Source organism: Capricornis sumatraensis, chromosome 2, assembly GCF_032405125.1.
Source record: "Capricornis sumatraensis isolate serow.1 chromosome 2, serow.2, whole genome shotgun sequence".
Classification (NCBI taxonomy): domain Eukaryota; kingdom Metazoa; phylum Chordata; class Mammalia; order Artiodactyla; family Bovidae; genus Capricornis; species Capricornis sumatraensis.
This window is the reverse complement of record NC_091070.1, coordinates 25,011,876-25,019,026: the sequence shown is the minus strand read 5'-3', so window position 1 is coordinate 25,019,026 and position 7,151 is coordinate 25,011,876.

The following is a 7,151-nucleotide window of genomic DNA, read 5'->3' as shown; positions in this document are numbered from 1 at the left end:
TCGTTATACTAAATGGATTGAATACTAATTGTACCCCTTGTTTTTCCTGCTTTTACAGGAAGGTGGTTTAAAGAGCAGTGATGCTGTTCATGGCAGAGGTGGGTTGGGACCTGCACAGTCCTCCATCAAGGATGCAGCTGGGCTCAGACTTGGAGCCCTGGAACCAGGCTTTGGTGGAGGAGAGCATCCCGGAGGTAGGCCTAGGGAGTGCCCAGCCAGTTGGAGAAGAGGTATGTCCTTTTGGTTTTATTTGGTTTGATTTTCTCACATTTTTAACATTTCTAACATTTTTTAACCCTGTCTACCAGGGTGTGTGCCAGGAGCCCACTGGACTCAGTCTCTGTAAAGGGAATGATTGGCACTGTGGGTCCAGTGCAAGGGATCTTCCAAATTTCCTGCGTAAATGTCGGGGGGAAGAAAAGCAGAAGCATCACTCACATCCTTACTCCAGGCTCTTGACTTGGGATCTTTGAGGCCAAGCCCTGGTCAAATCAACCAGTGGCAACTGTCTGTTTAGTGTGTAGACAGTCCTGATCTAGGCTACTGGGGAGCTGCCAGCCAGCCTGAAGAGGGACTCGGGGTAAAGCAATGTCTCTGTTGTCATACTGCATTTGGCTGAAGGCACACAAAGTATAGTGACCATGGGTGATGATCCTGTCTCCCTCTTTAGCATGTTCCTTCTGTGTCTGAGGTCTTGTTTATATGTTTGGTGACCAGCTAACTCCAAATTGATGTCATCATCAGGGACATGCTGGGCCAAGTAAATTGTCCCCTTTGGCCAGGAATGTCTGAGTTTGTGGTTTGCATAAGGCAAGACAGTGAGGTCTCGCCATCAGGAAAAGGCCAAGCAAACTGCAAAATGATCATTTCCAGATGTATCCAAGTTTGTTATAGAGCCAGCTACCTCATGCAATCAGGCTGGTGCCCTGTGACATAAGGCTAGCTGAGTCTTCAGTGGGAATTGGCTCTTGTTCCCCTGGCCTACATTCATTTATCTTCTTTAACTTCTTTAAGCTGACCTGCTGTTTCCTTCCTTGAAATCCCTGGGAGTTTATAACCAGATGATTAGGAAATTTAAATAAGCAGACACTCAGAAAGTGAGGGGAAAATATTAATATCAAGATTCAGACCTCAGGCAATGACCAGGTTGCAGAAAAGCAGCCTTCCCTGTGTTTCATGGGACCATCTCTGATTGGGGGCAAGTGGCTTACCCTGTTCTGTTTCCCGGGTGAGCAACTGCACTTGACCTTTTCTTGCATAGGAGAAACTTTGGGCCTCAAACCCATGACTGGAATGCTAGCAATTTAGAAAGGGTTTTTTCTTCAATTTACTACCTGAATGAGTAACAAAACCCAAATGGCATGGTTTAAAAAAACAAACAAACAAAAGACAGCCAAGGCGCAAATACATCAAAGGATGAATAAACCACGAGGACTGCAATAAGTGCAGGGAGAGATGGTTTTACAGGAAAGGGTCCAAACCTCAGCCCCTCTTAACAGCTCTTTTCATGCAGTGCCATGCAATTCGGGACTGACTCCATGTCAATCTTCCAAGGCTACATTAGGCCATTTGGTCAGGTAATGTCTATTGGATGTTTGCTTTATGAAAGGCATAGGATTAAGAGCTAAGTGGGGAGAGAAAAAAAATCTGAAGACCTGGTTCTTGCATTCGCAGAGTTTGCGATCTCATTGGGAGATATCCTGCAGGTCAAGCAGTGTTGAAAAGTAGTTATCTGAAATCATAAACTATTATACCAAATACCAGCAGCATAAGGAACACAGAAGGGAGAGAATGAGACAGTGAAAATTCATCCACCTTGTCTGGGTCATTTCACAAACACATAAACACATTCATAAACACATTTCATAACACATTCAGTGTTATGATACATCCAATCAAGTTCAGGATCTAGACATATGGATGTAAGTATCTCATGAGGGTCTCTGATCTGCTTAGCTTCTCCAAAGCCAATGGCAGTTTAGTTCCATTGATATCACTTGGGGACTTTCACCAATAAGACTGTTAAGCAAGAGCTCAGCATGAGTCATCATCTTCTTTTTTCTACTGTGATTGGATGGTATTATTACACCTGAATACATTGTTGCTACCATTTTGCCAAGAAGGTGTGTGTGAGGTTAGTGCTTTTGTTGGGTATAAGGACAATCATATTTCTGGATATATGTATGCTGGAGAGAGTATATGAGTGTATGGTTAAAGGGCATATAGTATTTAAAGCTTAGGTGAATTCTTAATATATGACAGGATTAATGACCCCAATAGAAGGTGAATGTTTTGATTTTCAACATTAGTCCACATGTGACTATTAATTTTTTCTTTGTTCTTGGTTGGCCATTCAAGGTACCTGGAACCACATGGGCCTTGGTCTGTCATTTCTGGCTTTGGAAGCCAAGCAGCCAGGCTCCCAAGAGGTTCTGATTATTTAACCAAAGTGAATAACATGCTTTGCCTCTTATTTTTTTTTAAACAGTTTTTAATTAAAACAGTGACTCACATGCATTTTCTAAAACTTTACTGCTTACTTTTAAAGATGGCTGAATTTTGGAACAATGATTAAGGAAACAATAAAAACCTATGGGCCACGTGATGGACCTGTGTAGAAAATCTTGGCACATTGTTAGGGGATACTCCATGGAACTTGAAAGGCCAAGATAATTCAAGTAAAAGGATGCATATATCCCACGTTTGGCATATGGAGTTTGTTATCCAGAGGAGATATTAATAGAATAGGTGGAAGATAAAAAGAACTTAAAATGGTGTATTGGTTCTTGGGTTGAAGATTGATAGAAGCATACTGAGGAAGATGACGATTGGACACATAGGACTGTAATATTTCTAAATGAGAAAAGAGCAGAGCTTTCTGTACATTTGTTACCAAGCCCAAACTTGTACTGCTCACCACAGGACAGGCCAAAAAATCAGGAGACACTTTGTTTGGTCAGGGAATGATGACTTTATAAGGATGGTCTGCAGACAGAGAAGATGGTAGACCTATGTCCTAAAGAATCATCTCACCTGAGTTAGATTTTAGGCTTCTTTTATACTAAGAGGGGAGGAAGTCAAGCCAAACTTGTCCTGGCTTTGGTCTCCAGAGGAGATGTGTTAATTTCTTTCCTCCTACAATCATTCACATGTGGGCCTGGTCAGGATGTTTCCTGTGAGCAAAGCAAAGATATTTTAGCTTAATGCTTACCACCTGGTTCCTAAAGATGGGCCATTTTGTATAATTTGAGCTTATGGGAAGCATCCTTTTACGGATTAACTTGTAACAGAATACAAAGTTTCTTCCCTATTATATGTTCCCTCCCCCAGAAAAAAATATTTCTTGGAATCATGTTGGGGAAAGAATGATGGACTGAACTGATTCCACATAGAAGGCCTTTTGTATAAGTTGACAGTAGCTCTCCTCATCCATATCCTATGTAATATGACAATGATAAGAAGCTCCGCACCAGTGGAGAGGTTGTCACTCAGCTCATCACCAGCTCTGTGAGGACTGGCTTTACATTTCATTAAGAGAAACCTGGAAACTAAAGGGAGGGAGAAGATAGCTCCATTGCACCCTCTTCTAAACAGATCACTTCTGGAATGCAACTTGGGGTGCCAAGGATTTCCAAGTTTGAGAAATAATACCTAAATACGTCTACATATTTTGTCTATGTGCTAGAGTCCCTTGGACAGCAAGGAGATCAAATCAGTCAATCCCAAAGGAAATCAACCCTGAATATTCACTGGAAGGGCTGAAGCCGAAGCTCCAATACTTGGGCCACTTTACACGAAGAGCCGACTACCTGAAAAAGATCTCTATGCTATGAAAGATTGAGGACAAGAGGAGAAGGGGGCGACAGAGGATGAGAGGGTTGGATGTCATCACTGACTTACTGGATATGAGTTTGAGCAAACTCCAGGAGATAGTGATGAGCAGGGAAGCCTGGCGTGCTGCAGTTCGTGGGGTCACAAAGACTCAGACATGATTTAGTGACTGAAGAACAACAACGTGCTAGAGTTCTCCAAGTGGCTCCATTTATTATCTCACTATTCCTCAAAATATTCTAAGTCTATGATTTAATATTATCCTCATACTGCAGATGGGAAAACTGAGGCCCTGAGAGGGTAAGAGGCTAGCCAGGAGGTGGGGTTCCAGATCTTAGATACAAGCTCTTTGGCTCCGTGACTGGTATTTTCTCTGCCATTCCATGAACTGAATTGCAAGAAGACCAGAGGCAGGGACCAGAAATGAGGGTTCTGGAAGCCACTTTCCATAAGGTGCTTTTGAAGAAACCAGAGATGCCTCAAAAAGAGATGTTTTAAGGGGGCCTGTGATAGCTGTTGCTAAATATTTGAAACTTGTCATAGGAGGAGGGAGGAGATATTTTAAAGGCTCCAGAGGGCAGTAGCAGGACCAATTGTTTGAAATTACACATGAAGCCAGAGGGTGGTGGCAAAACTGTGTCTGAAAGAGTGACAAGGGCAGAATTATGTCCAGATAGATCAGCAAAGCAGTGACCCCAGCACAGCGGAGCCAGCCCAGCTGCCTAGACAGGTAGAAGGGCGGGGCACGGGCACAAATGTCAGCAGTTGGGTTTTCACCTGCTTTTGTGGTCAGGTTGGACCATTCTAAAGCGCTGTTCCGCTGGGTTTTGATTCCTCTCCCAGCAAGTTCCTTGATGTGGATCTTATCCTAAAAGAGAGCCCTGGCTACTCAGCTTGGAAAGGTCATGGTTCAGAGCTGGCTGCAGCTCCCACCCACCCCCACCCCCCCACCCCCCGATCCCCCATCACTCCCCCCCGCCCCCCCCCCGCCCCGCCCCAGCACCGTGGCTGGATGGGGCAAAGCCCTTCCCAGCACCAGCTGTTCTCTCCAGGCCCACAAGCGCTCCCACCTGTTACCTACTTGGAGGTTTTCCTGTTCTAGGTCTATAGATGCCTGGTGGCCCACTTCTGCTTCCCCATAGGTGCTGAGACCACCTGGGGCTACAACTGTTGGGGTTTATCACAATTTGTTTGCATTTGGGGTTTATGAGAATACTTATCCAGCTGGTTTGTCATAAATGTCCCCTGTGGCCAGGTTAGTTGGTTTTCCTACTTAGCAGATCTGTTTTTCTGTGGGGATTCAAGAAGGTCCCACACCTGTTTCCACATCACCGCCACCTTGCCAGAATTCTCTGACTCACTGCTGTAACTTCAGGTTCCTCTTTCTCTCTGGTTAGGTCTCTGCTGATTCAATCATCTCCAACTGTCTCTTAGAATCAAATTATCATTAGCATATAATAAATCACAACAGTTCTATGAAAGGGTTTGGAGTTATACAATAAGCTTTGCCAGAACACAACTTAAACTCAGGAAGATTTTTAAAACAGAGAGGATTTTTTTTCCCCCATACCGAGTTGTGGTCCTGGGCTGGGTAAGAGATGCTATATATACATATTTTGCATTTTCTGCCCCAGAAGAAAACGATTCTCACAGTTGGGTGTCCGACTCAGGAATCTGTCGTTTTTGCTTGACTAAAGTCACATCATTGATTGATGCCAGATTTTGCTCAATTAAATGTCTGTTTTCCTTTGGGCATCAGCAAAGGCAACATCGATGATGGGTTATTAGCATGCACCCCTCGGATTTTGGATGCTCTGGGGGCGTTTGCAGGCTGCTGTTTTCAGCGGCGCAGGGCTCTGAGCCACCTTTCTATTCTGGGCCCAAGGACACCTGTGTGTGTGTGACTGAGGAGGGGACCACTCTGTCAGGCCCTTTCTAGAGATGAAAAGAGAGAAAGGATCTTCACGCAGTCTGTCTCACTCCAGTCCCACACCCCCAAGCTAAGAAAAACAGTGATATTTTGTGACCACATTTAGGTTATTCTTGTCTATTTGTTCATTTGTTTATTCATTCAATGAGTATTTTGGAGGGCTGGCTTGTGGGGCAAATGAGAAAAGAACAGAGACTCTAGAAAGAGGAGCCCTAGCCTCGTGTGAGAGCTGTCTCTGCTCCATCTCTGGAGCTCCCGAGCAGATGTGGAGACTATGAGCCAGCAGCTGCAGACACAGCCTCACACGGGCCCATCTCTGAGGCTTTCCGGGGGAGGATAAGGCTGCAGCCAAAGGACTTTCGGTTCTCACACACCATCTTCCATTTGGGGATGGCCCCCAACCCCTCAACATGCTTTGGCCTTGAGCTGTGCCTCCACTGATCAAGACTTCATGGGTTGACATATATAAGAAAAACAGCTAGTGGGAAGCTGCTGTATAGTTCAGGGAGCTCACCTCCGTGCTCTGTGATGACCTAGAGGAGAGGGATGGGGGAGGGGTGGGAGGTCCAAGAGGGAGGGGATATATGGATACCTTTAGCTGGTTCACGTCACTGTACAGCAAAAATTAGTACAACATCGTAAAGCAATTATACTCCAAGTATGTTGTTTTTTTTAACAAAATTTAAATAAAAAAGGGGAAAAAATAAAAAGGAAATTAAAAAAAAATGAAGAGTGGCTGCTCTTCCCCGCAGGGCTGTGGCCTCCAGGAGGCGCCCTCTGGCAAGATGGAATGATGCCCAGTTCTGTCCCCGCACCGAGGCTTCTCTGTGTTCCAGCCTTCTCTCCTGACCAGGCCCACATCTTCACAAATATCCAATGCATTTGTTCCCTAGGGCTGTGCAACAAATGACAGTAAACTTAGAGGCTTAAAATTAGTTTATTATCTTGCGGTTCTGAAGGACAGAAGTCTCACTAGTCTGAAAACCCTGGTCTGCAGGGCTGGGTTCCTCCTGGAGGCCCCACGGGAGAATCTGCTTCCTTGCCTTTGCCAGCTTCCAGAGGCATTCTGAGTCCACGGCTCCTGACCCTCTTTCTCCATCCGAGAAGCCGGCATCACAGCACCTTCTCTCCTCTCTGACCCCTGCTTTTGTCTCACATCCACTTCTCTGACTCTGACCCTCCTGTCCCTCTTGTAAGGACCCTTGTGCCTGGATTCACCTGGGTAATCTGGGATAAGCCCCAGTCCTTCAGGTTCTTAACGAATCACTACTGCAAAATCCTTTTATCATGTAAAATAGCATTCACAGGGTCGGTATTAGTAGGGTGACCTTTTAGGGGAAGCAGGATTCTGTCTGCCATACCCAACTTCTTTAAAAAAATTTTCTTTGGT